An 18,720-nucleotide genomic window follows, 5' to 3' on the forward strand; every position below is an offset into this window, starting at 1 on the left:
TGTTCCCCTTCCTGTGTCCAAGTGTTCACATTGTTCAATTCCCACCTATGAGTGAGAACATGCAGCGTTTGGTTTTCTGTTCTTGTGACAGTTTGCTGAGAATGATGGTTTCCAGCTGCATCCATGTCCCTACAATATTCAACATTCTTTCCTCATTTTTACATCAACATTTGCCTCCACTAAGTTTCCTTGGCTGTATATGTAGATTCTCTTAAATAGGAGAAATGTGCACATTCCCATGATCAATTTATTCTGTAACTCCCTTTATATTCATGCAAATCTCACTTTAAGCATTATCATTTTCCATTCTTTTTTCTTTGAGACGGAGTCTCCCTCTGTCGCCCAGGCTGGAGTGCAATGCTGCAATCTCAGCTCACTGTAAGCTCCGCCTCACCAGTTCACACCATTCTCCTGCCTCAGCCTCCTAAGTAGCTGGCACTACAGGTGCCCACCACCAAGCCCAGCTAATTTTTTGTATTTTTTTAGTAGAGCCGGGGTTTCACCATGTTAGCCAGGATGGTCCTGATCTCCTAACCTCGTGATCTGCCTGCCTTGACCTCCCAAAGTGCTGGGATTACAGGCGTGAGCCACCACACCCAGCTATCATTTTCCATTTCTTTTCTGTACTTTCATCTCTGTAAATTGGCCAATTCACTGTTTTTGATTATCCATTTTCAGATGCATAGGGACCAATCCTAGGCAGACGTTGAAAGAAGTAATATTACTGGTGTCTGATTATGATGTGTATTTGTTAGTTACATAGTGGTTTGTGGACTAGAGAGCCAGTGGCAAAATGTGTATTTTATGCAACTACTCACAGCTGAGTTACAGCAGTAATTCAAATTGAAACCATGTTACTAGGTAGGATTGATGTTACTTAACTAAATTATGAAATACTGGAACCATGCAAAGTAAGAACTGCCTGTATTTATTTACTAATTATAAACAAAATAAATTCATTACATGCTACATAAAAATATTTTTATGAAAATTGCATTTTCCAAAAGAAAAACATAGCAAGAATAGCACTGTTTACATGTTTGCAAATATCTTTAATGTGTTTAATATAAGACAATTAGATTATATTACTACTTTTTTTATTCAAGCTATTATAATAGTACACATTACGTAGCATCTGGAAAACTCCAGCATACACTTGTTAGAAAATGGGAATTTTTAATAAAAAAGACAAAGAAAATGACAATAATAATAACAACAAAAGAGAATGGGAATTTTAAAAGGCAAATAATGTCTTAGAATAGTTAAGAAAATAATTTTGACCTTGTGGACCTCTGAAAGCATCCGGGTCCAGAAGTACACTTTCAGAAATGCCACCCTATGGCATTCTTGGTGTGTAATGAAATAACTCTCCTATGAAACTCGAATGATACAAATTATACACCATTATATATCTTTGGGATAATTGAGAATATAATCACTTAAATAATTTTCAGTCTTCTTTGGTTCAGATGAATAATCCTGATTGAGAAATGCTGAGACAGATTAATGTTCGACTACACAGTATTATCTACAACAGCAACTGGAGATCAATGGAGTAAATTATCATGCAATAACGAGAAACAACATATAGGAAGTAACACAGATAAAATTAGTTTCTTGTACCTAAAGGATAGTCAAGTTAGATAAATGCCATATGTAACGCATACTAAATGGATAGAAACAAAAAGATAAAGAGAAACCAGATTTAAAAGGGACTTGAAAACTTTTATTTTCTATGTCCATCTCAGTGACAATACATGAGAATAATGCTGCCAATCCTTGGCAAATTTTTAATAAGAATAATCAGTACAATGTGTAGGAAAAGGAAATGAGAAATGTTTCTAAAATGAATAAATAAAAAGCATACAATCTCCACCTCCACCTTTCACCTGAATAGAAGGAAATTTCTGAATGCTTTTCTCTAATCTTCATTCAGTAGAATGGAATAAGAAAGTTAACTCTGCAACCAGATTGCTCAAGGAAGGAATAACCTACTGCTTGTAAAAATTACGCCATTTAAGATAGTAATGCACCTCCATAAAATAAACCGAAATTTATATTTGAAAACAAAATTAACAAAGTACTTAAACCATCAAAGATAAAAATCTAGGTTAGAACTCAATTTCCACCTTTAACAGTCAGATAAGATTTTAGTCACTATTGTTCTCCAGGAATAACACTAAATTACCTAACAAACTATTTACTTTGTAAAATGTAGAGGGAAGAAAAAGCCATGGTTATTAGTGCATATATTTTCATATCAAGAGACATATATGGATCAATCAGTAGTCAACAAAATGCACAAATATTTTTCTATTTACAAATATTATTCTATTTTCTAGGAATGTTACCAGGTTACATTCTTACAGAAGATACTGTGTCATAAAAACATAAAATGTCAAATATCAGAGCACTGCATTACTTGCAACTCAACAGCTAACTAAAAACTAAAGTAAAAGCAAAGTCCAAATAGCCCAAAGCATATCCTTAGACACAATTTCTATGATTTTCAAGCATAAAGACATTTAAGGGTGAGAAAGCATTACAAAAATTTCTATTATATCAAAGTCAGTAATGAAGAAAAATAATGTTTTCCAGCTTTGCTTCATCATTCACATCCTGCTCTCCTCCCTCCAACACAACCCAGAATTTCAGAAGGCAAATCAATCCCTTAGAGTCTATGCTTCACTTTCAGCTAACCGACTCTTCCCACTCAATACTCACTTCTCTAAAATCATATAGCTAGTCATGAGTATATGCCAGAGTAATGAAGATCTGTCCTCCATAACACAGTAACTAAGATGTGCTATAAAAATCAAACCTGTAAAAAGAATTTTAATATATCTAAGAAATATCACACAGATGCTGAGCTAGTTCCTGATAATGATGACATTAATATTAGTCATCTGTTTCCTAAAATGGAACGATTTTTGAATCATGAAATGACAATTTGATGAATGTCTAAAAATATCAAATCAAGTCTAAGTAACAGCTTTTACATAAAAATTAAAAATCAAAAGTTTACATAAAAGAGACTTACAATTAAGATTTTGAAATGCAGTTTCTTAAAAGTCTCTATTTAAAAAGATTCTCTTTCCCACCTTCAAAGTCCAAGGAAATTTTTGTTAGCTTAGAAATAAGAAAGAATGGGCCGGGTATGGTGGCTCAAGCCTGTAATCCCTGCACTTTGGGAGGCCGAGGCAGGTGGATAACCTGAGGTCAGGAGTTCAAGACCTGCCTGGCCAACATGATGAAACCCCGTCTCTACCAAAAATACAAAAAATTAGCTGGGCGTGGTGGCGCATGCCTGTAATCCCAGTTACTCAGGAGGCTGAGATAGGAGAATCACTTGAATCCAGGAGGTGAAGGTTGCAGTGAGCCAAGATCATGCCACTGCACTCCGGCCTGAGCAACAAGAGCAAAACTCCGTCTCAAACAACCAACAAAAAAAGAATGACTGTGACTAAAACCTTAAAACCTAAGAAAGCATGAACTACCTTTTTCCCTTTGTCAACATAGCAAGAAAAATGAGAGTTACTGAAACTGTTTAAAACATATTAATTACATCCACATTACATTAATTCCTTCCATAGTTCATAGATTTGTAACATAATTATAATTAAAAATAATTTAAAAATTTTAAATGTGAGGACAAATCAAAAATAATTTTCTTAAATGTCTATAGTTTTTATTAGAAATTATTTTTACAGTAAAAATTCATTTTTAATATTTAATGTTCTGCATTAATAATATATATATCCATATATACACAGAGAGAATAAGTAGGAAAAAATTATATTCCTATCCCTTTACGACAAGCATATATTATTTGGCCATTTATCAAATATGCTTCAGAAAAAAATAAATATTCAAATAAAATAGATTTTCTTATTATACCATGCTATATCCCTTTACATGGAATTATATCTGAAGATAACTAATGTACATGAAAACATCTAGAATCATCACATTTCAAAACTTAAAAGAGCTCACAAAGGTTAAAGTCACTAATAAGAGTGATGTTTTTAATAGAACGTAAGTATCCAAAATAGGAGACAGAGAACTCTCCACTATTTCAAACCAAATTTACAATATTCCTTATTATATGCCATTGCTTTCAGTAGTCTCTAACAGAGGGGTGCGGTAATTATCCTCTGCCATTAAAATAACAGTCAGCATCAATGATCAACAAGAAGATGGCTTCCAAGAGAGATGACATGATCCACACCAAACATAATATAAGCAGTGACTATAGGTGATAATAAGCACAATACCCAGAGATATCTGTTCACTGGAAGACCTATTTGCTCTCTTATATTTTACATCACAAACACAAGAGAATGTTTCGCAATCAACAGTTTGCAGGTCTGGGCACGGTGGCTCACGCCTGTAATCCCAACACTTTGGGAGGCCAAGGCAGGTGGATCATCTGAGGTCACAAGTTTGAGACCAGCCTGGCCAACATAGTGAAACCCCACCTCTACTAAAAATACAAAAGTCAGCCAGGTGTGGTGGTGCACACTTGTAGTCCCAGCTACTCAGGAGGCTGAGGCAGAAGAATCACTTGAACCTGGGAAGAAGAGATCACAGTGAGCCGAGATGGTGCCAACTGCACTTCAGCCTGGGTGAAAGAGCGGAAACAAAGAAACAAACCAAAAAAGTAATTTCCCTTCTTTTTTCAAATATTATGAAACTTACAAATTCTCGGCCGGGCACAGTGGCTCATGCCTGTAATCCTAGCACTTTGGGAGGCTGAGGCAGGCAGATTGCCTGAGCTCAGGAGTTCGAGACTAGCCTGGGAAACATGGTGAAATTCCGTCTCTACTAAAATACAAAAAAAAAAAAAAAAAATTAGCTGGGCATGGTGGCATGCACCTGTAGTCCCAACTACCAGGGAGGCTGAGGCAGGAAAATTGCTTGAACCTGGGAGGCAGAGGTTGCAGTGAGCCCAGATCATGCCACTGCACTCCAGCCTGGCAACAGAGCGAGACTCCCTGCCCCCCACCCACAAACAAACAAAAAAAAGAATTCTCAAACATCATGTGTATTTTCCTCTTTATTTTCTAATATAATTTTAATCTATTTAAAATATTTTATAATGAGAAAAAATACCTTTCACATATCCTTTAAGAAGAGGTCTACAGACTGTTGTCCACAAGCCTAATGCAACTAGTTGCATGTTTTTGTAAATAAACTTTTATTGGAACCAAAAAAAGTTCCAACCATCTTCCCTGAAATTTGTACCCTGAAACATGAAACTCTCTTTGTGACATTTTATTATTTCAAAAAAATTTTACCCAATGTAAAAATCAACTTTATAGGAAGAAAGCAGCGCCAGGTGTGGTGGCTCACACCTGTAATCCCAACACTTTGCAAAGCTGAGGCCACAGCGATGGCTTGAGGTCAGGAGTTTGAGCAACAAAGCGAGACCCTATCTCTATAAAGAAATTTAAAAATTAGCCAGGCATGGTGGAAATAGGCTGTTATTCTAAGCAACTCAGAAGGCTGAGGCAAGAGGATAACTTGAACCCAGGAATTCAAGGTTACAGTGGGCTATGGTCATGCGTCTGCACTCCAGCCTAGGTAACAGAGCAAGACCCTGTCTCTAAAAAGGAAAATTTTAAAAATTAAATAAAAAGACAGATGTGTATTTAAAATATTTTCTCAATCTGTACTGTCAAAATTTATTTTAAAAGAGAATTGCTAATCTAGACACTTAAGGATGGAAATACTCTATTATTAACATCTTGTATTGCTATATAAGCAGACTGATAACAGCAGATTGCCAAACATAAAAAATAACGTTAGAAGTACACTCTTAAAATAAAAAAGACAAAACTTTCCAAAAAGATTCATCTAAAATTAGTAAGTTATCAAACCAAGAAAACTTCCTATCTTAAAATAAATTGATTTGACCTCATATGAAAGAACTCCCAATTAAAATTATTCTAATAAAGAACACTTTATATACTTGGATTACATATCCCTTGGGAATCCAATTGTTCTTTACACAAGAACAAATGAAAATATTCAAATAGAATACTTTAACATAAGTGAGCTTTCTAGTAAGCTAGACATTAAAAGCAGCAATAGAACAATACGAAGAACAGAAAAAAACCATAACATATAGTGTTCATGGTTTATCAACACTAGAATGCTAAGAAAATGAAAGTTCCCAGTTTCTGTCTATGCAAACACACACATCAGCTGACTTGTATCACGGACAATCAAGACAGCACAGTATTAAAATATATATATATGTTTTGAAACCAGATATATTTGAGTTTGAATTGTGGCCATGTTATCCTTAACTATAAAATAAATCTAATTTAAATAAAAATTATTATAATTAAAATTTCCATTATTAGTCATAAAGGCTGAATCTAATATTTTTCCTCCAAAAAGCATATTGGCCATGTATAAATTAAATATATTTTCTTATCATGTTAAGACATAGATGTTTTGTGGTAGATTTATTAAAATTTTAAATCGTTATTAGTATTAATTTTGAGATTAGACCTGAAATATAACAGAAGATTTGGTTCTGTAAATACTAAGATTTAAAAATCACAAAATCTAATGTTAAATACGAATCTTTGGGGGATATTGTTTTCCTAACCTCCTCTAAAGACAATCACCATCACTGGAGATAATAGACAATAAATCGTTTTACCTAGCTAAAACAACAAAATGTATGCATTACATCCACTTTCTATCTTTCATAAAATACTTTCAAAACAGTATGTATTTTGGAGGATTTGTTTTTGAACGTGCAATCTAGTGTCAGAGTGAAAGAGGAAGGCGGGGAAGAAGAGCTCTTTCATTTAATGCACATTCAGCTGTCGGCCAGCTTTCGGTAAACAGTAGTTACTGTGATTGTTTACTGTCGCCCCCAAATCAGAGTGCATTTTGTTGTTTTGGCTTGTTGGAGGAAGGGTGCTAGAAAATATACCAAATCTAAGTTGAAAATCCTGAAAGGCCAGGAGCAAACTGTAGGTTGTTCAAGACTAACCATGGTTAAAACCCAGTCTGGATTCAGCACAGTCCCTGACTGGATGAAAGCAATCAGCTACTTACTGTATCTCTGGAGGAAGATGAACACTAGTAAGCAAAGTGGGCATTAACCTACACTATTGGCCATGGGTACTAGTAAACTGTTGGTGATATCTTTCTAAAATTGAGTGGTGCATTCCATCTGTTTACTCCACTGTGGTCTATTTCTATTGTATACTATGTTCTTATGAATACTTTGACACATAATAGTTGACAAAAGGGTAAACATGATAGTACTAAAAGAACAACAAAAGTATTAAAGAACTTAATAAATATTATGTGGCATTCAATAACATTCCAGATGTGACAAAAGATAGGACTACATGACAAAGAAAGGAGTAAGAGAGAGAAAAAACAGACCATAAAAGAAGATAAAAAGATAATTCAAAATTCTAAATTAATAAGAACTTTAAGATAAATGTGATTAACATGTTCAACAGACTAAAAGAAATGAAGGACATAGGTAAAAAGATAGGTTTTTAAAATCAGAGGGTTAGAGTCTATTTTAAAAAATCAAATAAAAATTCTAGGACTACCTGAAATTAAAAACTCATTCAATGGATTAAACAGTAGAATAGACACAGCATAAGACATAATTAATGAACTAGAAAAGAAGTCAATAGAAAACATACAAGCTGAAGCATAAAGAGAAACAAGAATAGAAACCATGGGAAAGAATATGAATCAAGTGAGGCCTGGTAAATTTTAACACAAGGTAATTGGAGTGTAAAAAGATAATGGAGACACACGTGGTGACTGATGCCTGTCATCCCAACACTTTTAGAGGCTGAGGCAGGAGGACCGCCTGAGGCCAGCAGTTCGAGACCAGCCTGGGCAACATCGCGAGATCCTGTATCTACAAATTAAAAAAAAAAAAAATGGCTGGGTGTGGTGGTGCATGTCTGCAGTCCTAGTTACTCAGGAGGCTGAGTATGTTTTAGGATGAGGGGAAATAAATGGTTCTAACACTACTGAAAAAGCAGTAAAAGTTACAATTTGCATTAGACTGTAATAAATCAAAGGTAACTGCCAGAAAAATAGAAATATATATAAACATATATAAAGAAATGGAATATATGACTCACAAGTTCACAAAGTAAAAAACTGGAATCATGAAATAAATGGAACTATAAAAATATTAATATTTAAGATGGCAAGAAAAGAGAAAAAAGCAAACATACAAGGAACAGTAAGATAGCTATAAATCCAAATATAATGCTAATAACATTAATTAAAATGGGCTAAATAACTAAAATACTAAGGCTATCAGACTAGATAAAATGCAAAATTCAATTCTATCTTACCTACAAGGACACTCTAAATATAACAGCCCAGAAACAGCAAAAGTGAAAGTAAAAGATGGAAAAAGAGACATCATATGAACATTAATAAAAGAAAGCTATTATAACTGTATTAATAGCAGATAAAACAGACTTTAAGGTAGTAGCACTGTTAGAGATAATGAGGGACATTTCATGATGAAAATGAATCAAACTACTAGGAAGAGACCACAATTCTAAATCGCCATAAAACTAGTAATAAAACAAAATATTTATAGTAAAAATGACAAAACTAAAAGGAGAAACAAAAATCTACAGTCATAGAGGTAGACTTTAACACATCTCTCTCAATACTAAATAGTATACAAAAAAACAAGTAAGAATACAGAGGATATGAACAAGGCAATTAAAACACTAACTTAACTGACAGATATAAATCGTGCAACCAACAATGACACAATACACATTATTTCCAAAAGCATATGAAATATACGTTGAAATTAACCATATACTGCATCATAAAGCAAGCATCGACAAATTTCAAAAGCTTGAAATCTTTCAGAATATGTTCTCTGCACAACAGATTCATTTGAAATCAACAAATAAAAAGATAACTAAAAAACCTTCAACTGTTTGAAAGTTAGACAGATTTTTAAACAAACAGGAGTCGACAGAGAAAATCGACAAAGTCAAATGCTGTTTTTTGAAAAAGTTGGTAAAATTAATAAATGCCTAGCAAAATAAATGGGGAAAATGGAGATTATAATATCAGGAAAGAAAAATGGGAAATCACTACAGATCTTTCAAATAATAAAAAGACATTAAGAGTATATTAAGAAAAGTCTTAGCAAAAAAAAAAAATTGACAATATAAATGAAATAGGTATGGTCCATGAAAAACCTACTGAAACTCATACCAGAAGACACAGGAAATCTGAATTGTTCAGTATTTATTAAATGAATTGATTCTGTTACTAAATGATTTCCCACAAAGACAATTTGCGGTTCACATTGCTTCCCTGGTGAATTCTTCCAAATGTTTAAGAAAGAAATAATATCAGTCTTACACAAACTGTTCTACAGAACAGGGGAGGGAAATACACATACACACACACACACACACACACACACACACACACTTCCCAACTTGTTTTATAAAGCCAAATAACCTTAATGACAAAACCAGACAAGAACATTATAAGAAAGGACAATTACATACCAATCTCTACCATGAATAAATATGCAGAAATTCCAAAGAAATTATTAACTCCCTGAATGCAAAGATATTTCAAAAAGACAATACATCACAACTCATTGTTTTTTTATTCCAGAGTGGTTTAACATGAAAAAGTCAACATAATTCACTATGAAAACAATAAAAGGGAGAAAAATCATGTTTATCTTGAAAGACAAAAAAAACTTAATAATACAATAATCAGCACCCATTTATGATAAAAATTATCAGCAATTTAGAAATAGAAAAGAACTAAGAAAAACCTACTGCAAACATCCTATTTAATAATAAACTTTTGAATGTTTTCTGTGACACTGCATTAGTGGTCCTAGCCAGTGCAATAAGACAAAAAAGAAAAGCCATAAAGATTGAAAAAGGAAGAAATAAAATAGGCAGATGACATGACTGTGTATTCAGAAGAAAAATTTTTAACTGCAAAAAATCTGTTAGAATTAATAAAGAAATCTGGTAAGACTGCTAGATATAAGACCAGTATTTTAAAAGGTCAAGTTTATATCGATAAACCAACAACCACAAGAAAATGAAAAGTTTTCAATGATTTCAGTTACCATAATACAAAAATATATCAAATATGCAAGAATAAATCTAATAAGAGATTTAAAATATCTATATATGCAAAACTACATTATTGAGAAAAATTATAGAATATTTAAACATATAAAGAAATAGATTATGTTCATGGGTTGCATTTAAGTCTTAATATTACAAAGATGACAGCTTTCCCAAAACTGATTTATAGTATCAGTACAAGCTTAATAAAAATCCCAGAAAAAAATGTTAACAGAAAATGACAAGTTGATTCTAAAATTTAGTTTGTAAAAGGCCAAGAATAGCCAAGTTAATCTTGAAAAACAAAGCTAGAAAACTTGTATTACCAAACATCAAGGCATAATATAAAGTTATAGGTATTATTTTAGTATGATATTAGCTTAGGATAGACAAATAGACTATTGGAAAAAAGAAAGTCTAGAAATAGACCACAAATTATCCAGTCACCTAAGATAAATGCGATGCTTGAGTGTAGTGGAGAAAGTATGGTTGATACAGTTTGGCTGTGTCCCAACCAAAATCTCATCTTGAATTGTAGTTGCCATAATCCCCACATATCATGGGAGGGAGCCGATGGGAGGTAATTGAATCATAGGGATGGTTTCCCCCATGCTAGTCTCATGATAGTGAGTAAGCGCTCATGAGAGTTGATGGTTTTAAAAGGGGCTTCCCCCTTTGCTTGGTTCTCATTCTTCTCCCTCCTGCTGCGTTGTGAAGAAGGACATGTTAGATTCCCCTTCCACCATGCTTGTAAGTTTCCTGAGGCCTCCCCAGCCCTGCAGACCCGTGAATCAATTAAACCTCTTTCCTTCATAAATTACGCAGTCTCGGGTATGTCCTTACAGTAGCATGAGAACAGACTAATACAATGGTCTTTCCAATAAATGGTACCAGGTCAGCTGATTTTCCTTAAGGGAAATATTAATCTTGACCCCTGTACGTCACACCATAAACAAACTACAGATGAATTGTTGATATAAATGTAAAAATAAAACAATAAAGCTTTAGAAGAAAAAAAGAATATTTTCATTACTTTGGAGTAGGCTGGCTTCTTAAAGACATTACAGTAAACATTAGCCATGAAGGAAATGTATGGGCCATTTTCCAATCAGAAATTTCTATTCATCAAAACGTACTACAGAGTGAAAAATAAAGCCACCAAATGGAAGACATTTGTATTACACATATCCAAGAAAAGATTCCCATACAGAATGTACAAAGAACTACACAACTAAAATATAAACAAAAAGCAGAGATTCCAGTTGCTAAGTGACTTGAATTGACATTTCATGAAAGCAAATCTCCAAGTGGCCTACAGACTTACAGAAAGGTGCTTGACTTCATTAGACATCAAGAAAATGCAAACTAAAACCACCATGTGACACCCCAACAGACATACAAGATTGGCTAAAATGAAAGAAAATTTCAAGCATTAGTTAGGATACAGAAAACTGGAACTCCTACACACACTGCTCAGTAGTATGAGTGTTGGTACAACTCCTTTTGAAAACTTTCATATCTACTGAAGCTGAATATCTGCATGCCATATGACTCATCAATTCCACTCCAAGATAATATCTGACAGAAAAATGTACATATTGTCACCAAAATAAATATGAATGAATATTTAGTTAGTAGTAATCAAAAAGTAGAAGCAACTCAAATGACAATCAGCGACAGAATGGAAATATCGTGGTATATTCATCCAATGGAAAAAGACACAGCAATGAAAATGAACAAACTACAGCAACATGCAACAAAACGGATGAACCTTGCAAACATAATGTTGAACAAAATAAGCTAAACACAAAAAGTTATATACCATAGTATTCCATTCCTTTAAAATATTTAAAAAGGCAAAACAAACCATGGTGTTAAAAACCAGGAGAGTAGTTATCCTTAATATGGGTATGAACTACAAGAAAGCAAGGAGGAGGTCTTGATATTTGAACAGTTCTTTCTCTTGACCTGGGTGCTAGTTACAACATTGTGTCCTACCACAAAAAATGAAAGTTATGTTATGTATGCTTTTCTATATGGAAAGTATAAAATTTTATACTTATAAAAATTTATATTAAAAGAATAGTGGCATAGTAGAGCTAGAAATAAGGCTAAAAGTATTATCACAATGTCCTACATATCTCGTAGAGGTTGACTACAGACTTGATACTAAGATTTCTAACAGCTGCATGAGAAAAATATGAAGTTGTCAGTTATACATTCATTTGTGTTCAGTAGATATAAATAAATCAATTGCTTGAAAATACAAATTGTTGGCACTAAACACAGAGATTTCTCACAGAAGTCTTCACAAAAAAGAAGCCCGTTTTGACATCATAATGTGCTTGACAACAACTTCAAGACCCTCTGTGACAGATTCTTATGATGACCTTCAATGCAGACTGATGGAATCTTTCCAATATACAACTGGGTAAAAGCAACTGGGGATAGAAGAGTGTGGAGCAATGCAGTCTACATACCCAATTCTCTCTGATGCTTTGGACTGACCCAGGGATATATTTTATAAACCTGTAAGAGGGAATAGAAGAGTGGGTAAGCTTCAAACATTCCCCCTTGAATATCATCTCTCAACTGAAATTTTGACAATTATCAAGCAGCAGAGTTAAAATAAATACCCCCTAGTAAAGGACTGGGGGATAGCTAGTCTCTGTTGTCAATTAATATGAATGCAGTTTGGTTGGGGGAAGAGATAATGACCTTTTGTGAATGTTGAAATGTCTACTCTAGGACTAGTAGTTTAAAAGAGGATCATCATACCTCCATTGTAAGCATCTACTAATTAGAGCATGAATAATCCTTAGAAATATTTAATAATACTGAACCTGCTTCCAAGGTATATAACTAATGCTGAATCCAAACCCAAAGTTCTACTACATATAAAATGACTAAAAGAGCTTTAGCCAAAAATATTATAATCACTATAGCCAAGGTATGAATAGTCTTATGAGGCATACTCAAGCAAATAGTAAAAAAAAAAAAAAGGAAATCACTGCATTCAAAGTTTGTTTGTTTTTTGTTTGTTTGTTTGTTTGTTTTGAGACAGAGTCTCACTCTTTCTCCCAGGCTGGGGTGAAGTAGTGCAATCTCGGCTCACTGCAACCTCCACCCCGGGGTTCAAGCAATTCTCCTGCCTCAGCCTCCCGAGTAGCTGGAATCACAGGTGCCTCCCACCCCACAGCACACCCAGCTAATGTTTGTATTTTTAGTAGAGATGGGGTTTCACCATGTTGGCCAGGCTGATCTCGAACTTTTGACCTCAGGTGATCCATCCGCCTTGGCCTCCCAAAGTCCTAGGATTACAGGTGTGAGCCACCATGCCTGGCCAACAGATTTAAAGTTCTTTAAAGGATTATGCTGCAATCCGTATATGGCTGGTCTGCCCCCATCAAATGACATGTTGAAATTTGATCCCCAATGTGATGGTGTTGGGAAGTGGGGCCTAGCGGGAAGTGTTTAGGTAACCATGGGGGTGGATACCTCATGAATGGCTTGGTACTCACCTCCCAGTAGTGAGCCAGTTCTCACTCTAGCAAGGCTGGACTGGTCTCAAGGGAGAATGGGTCAGTTCCTAGAAGAGTAGGTTGATATAAAACCAGGATGCCCCTTGGGTTTGGTCTCTCTTCACATCTGCCTGCTCCCGCTTTGACTCTCTCCACCAATGTTTGATGATGCACAAAAGCCCTCACCAGAAGCCCAGCAGACGCTGAGGCCACAGTTCTTGTACAACCTACAGAATCGTGAGCTAAATAAACCTCTTTTCTTTATAAACTACCCAGCCTCAGGTATTACTTTATAGCAACACAAAACAGGATAAGACAGATTTTATCGTCATTAACATTCAATAATATTTCACATATCTGCATTTCTCCCACCAAGTTCAAGCATAGAATAGACAGTTTTTCTGATTAGTTAGCAACCAGAATGTTAAGAAGTTCAGAGTTCTAAAGCTCACTAAACTTAACTCAGGCCTCTGGGTGCTTTTAAAAATAAATAAATAAATAAACATTTGAAAAGTTTAGTTACATATTTTCCTAGTTCACAACAAATTATAATTGTCAAGTCAGAATGGGAAGTACAAAGAAAAGAACTGCTAGAAATAGAAAGAGTTGTAAGAAATAACAAGTAACTTGATAGGAAGAAACAGAAGGATGCAAAAGCTTAAAGAACTCCAAACACATAATCTTCTGGGGCCATTTAGGCAAAAGCTCTACATGCTGCAAGAGTCTTCAAGGACAACCACTGCACAGTGGGCATAGTCATAGAGGCAGATTCAGAGTAAAGTCATCAATAAGGATTACATTATAATATGTATAGTCTTTTTCAAGAAGGCAGGGAAAAGTGTAATCATTTTTTTAAAAGCAATTCATCCAAAATATTGTAAATATTATGTGTTGGGGATTAAATTTGCACACTTAAATAAATCTCAGTTATACAAATCCTGCACTCCAAAATAAATGCTAAGCACTACAGTTGATGGACGATTTTAAACTTAACTCCAATATTATGTATAAAAATATAAGCTTCTCATTCCCTGACTATAATGGAAAAACTGAGCTGCTAATGTAATTTGAAATAATATTCAAGTTCTGAAATAATATCATGACCTATGGAAAACTAAGACTATGCATATGTTATTTAAAAAACTTGAATTGTGAAATCATCATTTGTCTCCGCCATGCTTATCACACTACTTATATTCCTCTTACTAGTCCTTCCTAGCCACAAAACAGGAAAATTATGACTTTGCATGGGAAGTTTCTCTTAAAAGCATTGACTTAAAAGTTTGACAAGTGTTATTCAGAAATGTTTATATGTGTATATTTTAATAATTTGCTCATAAGACATTGTTAAGTCATAGAAAGAGAATTTAGATTTTAATTCTCTGCCACCAAAACTAAAATCAAAGGAATATATAAGGTTTTCTGTAAACAATGAAGCTTATAAAGGACAGAAAAATGACTAATATCTGATTATGGATAAAAATGCAAGTTTTAAAAATCTGAAGGGCTTTAACAACTTAATTTTCTGAAGTTCTAAACGATAGGGAATATACAGGGAAAATGCTCGTTGGTTCTCAGAGCCAAAGTCAAGTGTATGAATATTTTGAAGTTGTGTGTGTAAGATTTGGAGTCCTCAAATGACCTACTATCTCTTCACCAAAATCTATGAAAAATATGATAAAACAGTACTTATCTGATGAAATAAGGACCATGCAAATGTTTTTAGTGTATGACATGTAAATGTTCACTAAAAAAACTGATGAATTACATATACATACACATATACAATCACAATGAGCCAAAATTCAGTTCAGCTCTTTATCTATCTTACCTATCCAAACAACCCATTTTCAAAGTTCAAAACTATATACTGCACTTGAATAAGGCTTTAAACGTAAAGAATTGTGTACTCATATAATAAGACTTTAAACTTAACCTGAGAAAACACCTAAATTGTTTAAGGGGTAAGGTAAAACATTACTGTGTAAGTATAAGTGGATACACTAGAATGATATATGCTGGTGACTTTTAATTTTTTTGGTTTTGTAAATGGTTCAGTTTTTCCAGAACATCAGCAGAGAATCACAAAATGAAAGGCACAGTCCAAAATGTTTTTGTTTATAAAGAAAAATGGACATACCTAATTTAGCTATAATAAACATTTATCTTATTACCCTGCTCATATTTGGAAAAATTCAAAACTAAATATAAACATATTTTGCTTGGAGGCCATTATTAATTTTAGGCCTATAATTGAAGGTTAACAATGATCTAGTCCAATATTATTTTACAGACAACAAAAATGAACATATGGAAAGGCTGCATGGCTTGTAAAAGTGCACACTAGTTAATGATAAAGCGAACCTAGAACCCAGTTATATTTCCACCAAACCAACTTCCTTCCAACTTAAATATCAAATCATCTCTGATTTGAGATATAAAAATAAAAAAAGAGGCCGGGCGCGCGGTGGCTAACGCCTGTAATCCCAGCACTTTGGAGGGCCAAGGCGGGCGGATCACGAGGTCAGCAGATGGAGACCATCCTGGCTAATACGGTGAAACTGCGTCTGTATTAAACAAAATACAAAAAATTAGCCAGGCATGGTGGCAGGCGCCTGTAGTTCCACTACTCAGGAGGCTGAGGCAGGAGAATGGCGTGAACCCGGGAAGCGGAGCTTGCAGTGCGCCATGATCGTGCCACCGCTCTCCAGCCCGGGCAACAGAGCGAGACTCCATCTCAAAAATAAAAAATAAATAAATAAAAAATAAAAAAAGAATTCATAAGAGACATGAGTGAAATACCCAGGGTTTGGTGACTCTGGAAAGTAAACTAGCAATAAATGCATAAATGCTGCTTTATACATTTTTCTTAATTTGTCATGCGGCTTCTTAAAATGTACAAATGACCTATAGTGACTTTCTTCCAAAAAGTAAAAGTCATTCAGACAAAGCCTATCATATAGACCACATTACTACACATGGATAATTTACATGCACCATCAACTATTTGGATATGAAGATCAGCCTTAATATTATCCATATAAATAACTATACAAATGAAATCCAGAGCAGAAACCGCAATTTATTTTAGCTATTACATTAAATCTGTATGTAAACCATAACTAAAGTTAGCATATACTCATTTCACAGTAGAAAATAATAATGTAAATTACAATAATGAAAATACAACTAATACAGAGAGTTGTCCCCAGAAATCAGTGTGACGTTCCTAAAATTTCTTAAAGATAATTTAAAATTTAATTTAAATAAAGTTGAAATACAAATCCTTTTCTTTTCAACTGTCTCTGATAAGGGCACAAATGGTCATCACATGATCTAAAGCCAGTCAAGATAAAAATGGAGAAGCAAAAGGAACAGTAGCCATCATTGAATTTATTCATTCAATAAATATTTCTTGAGTGTCAGATGCTATATCGAGAATTTGAAAAAAAAAAAAAAAGACAGATAGAATCATTACCCTTGTGAAGTTTAACAAAAGCTGATAGAGCTTTTTATTAAATGTTACCCCCCAAGAAGCACTGTATATGTTGAAACTACCCTTATTTTTAAAGCAGTTTTTAATGTCTGTATATTATGGTTAAGAAAATCAGCCTTGCTTATTGTTCCATTTACCCACTTTAAAAATATTTACCTATACTTTAAAAAACCTAACAGCCTATTTGTCTCAAAGAGTTACATCATAGACAGCACAAATGGTAAATTAAACAGATGCCATATTACTTGACCATTTACAACTCAAAGTGCTGTAATAATTACATACACATATACAATCACAGTCAATGAAGAAGGTCTTCTTGCTAGATAAACATTTGTAATAATCCAAGCATTTTTTAAAAAGTCACTGTGAGTTAACTGCATTTAAGTCCTAGAATTATAATCTGTATTCCACTTAAGATGCTAGACACATGTTCACACAAGAAAAATAACGGAAAAATACAGAGAAATTGCAAAGGAAGAAAAAGTTTCATTATCATCTGATTCTTAAGAGGAATATCTCTAGGTGATGATTAGGAGTTTGATGGAAAAAAGTAATTTTAAAACAATGGTTCAGAGAAGTTCCTAAGAAATTGATGCTTAGGGTTTCAATTTTTCTTAATACTCAGATATAAGACTTAAAGGAAATATATCAGCATGTTAAAAACCAGTTTTCTCTGAATACTAGGCTTATTATAAACAGTAGTTATTTATTTATTTATTTATTTATTTATTTATTTATTTTTGATGGAGTCTCCCACTGTGGCCCCAGCTGGAGTGCAATGACGTGATCTCAGCTCACTACAACCGCCTCCCAGGTTCAAGCGATTCTCCTGCCTCATCCTCCGGAGTAGCTGGGATTACAGGCACCCCCCACCCCCGCACCACGCCCGGCTAATTTTTTGTATTCTTAGTAGAGACGAGGTTTCACTATGTTGGCCAGACTGGTCTCGAACTCTTGACCTCGTGATCCGCCCGCCTCAGCCTCCCAAAGTCCTGGGATTACAGGCGTAAGCCACCGCGCCCGGCCCAATATAATTATTCTTCTACTGTTTCTATATTTTTCTGAAGTAAGGAAATACTACATTTACCGTTATAAAACATTAAGGAAAGGCAGGCCTTAGAATAAATAATTGACATAAAGACCACAGTCCCACTCTTAATAACAACTGCAGAGCCAGCACTAGCACTGTAGCTGAAAAGTGGATAGTACACACACGCTCACACACACAATGGCTGGCATGTAGTAGGCACTCAACTAACGTGTGAAATGAAATGGGTGAAGATAACGTAAACAAGCCAAAACAACGAAATGCACTCTGATTTGGGGGCACCACAGTAAACAATCACAGTTACTACCACTTTATCAAAAACTGGCTGACAGCTGAATGGGCATTAAATGAAAGAGTTCTTCCTCCCTGCCCTCCTCTTTCACTCTGACACTAGATTGCACATTCAAAACAAATCCTCCCCCAGCCCCGCCCCAAGCTCTACCCTCCGATACCTCCAGCACTGGAACTGACACAAAGTCCAGGGCTGCGGCGGTGTCCAGACCCGGGCCCCTGTCC

The 18,720-nt window shown here is 34.5% G+C and overlaps 2 protein-coding genes across 12 annotated transcripts in view; one reads left to right on the forward strand and one right to left on the reverse strand.

The window, feature by feature from the left end:
* Positions 1–18,720, reverse strand: part of RUNDC3B (RUN domain containing 3B) — a 180,424-nt gene that overhangs the window by 161,021 nt on the left and 683 nt on the right. For 3 of the 11 annotated variants that reach the window (XM_077997088.1, XM_077997091.1, XM_077997089.1), the window contains exons 2-3: positions 13,658–13,725; positions 12,617–12,665 (exon numbers count right to left, since the gene is read on the reverse strand). The exons of the other annotated variants lie outside the window; for them this stretch is intronic. The gene's annotated coding sequence lies outside the window, so the exon portion shown is untranslated. The remainder of the gene's footprint in view (positions 1–12,616; positions 12,666–13,657; positions 13,726–18,720) is intronic. 11 annotated transcript variants of the gene reach the window in all.
* ABCB1 (ATP binding cassette subfamily B member 1) overlaps positions 1–18,720 on the forward strand; it is a 219,545-nt gene that overhangs the window by 64,380 nt on the left and 136,445 nt on the right. The window lies entirely within an intron of this gene.

The sequence above is a fragment of the Macaca mulatta genome, chromosome 3 (genome assembly GCF_049350105.2).
Source record: "Macaca mulatta isolate MMU2019108-1 chromosome 3, T2T-MMU8v2.0, whole genome shotgun sequence".
Classification (NCBI taxonomy): Eukaryota; Metazoa; Chordata; class Mammalia; order Primates; family Cercopithecidae; genus Macaca; species Macaca mulatta.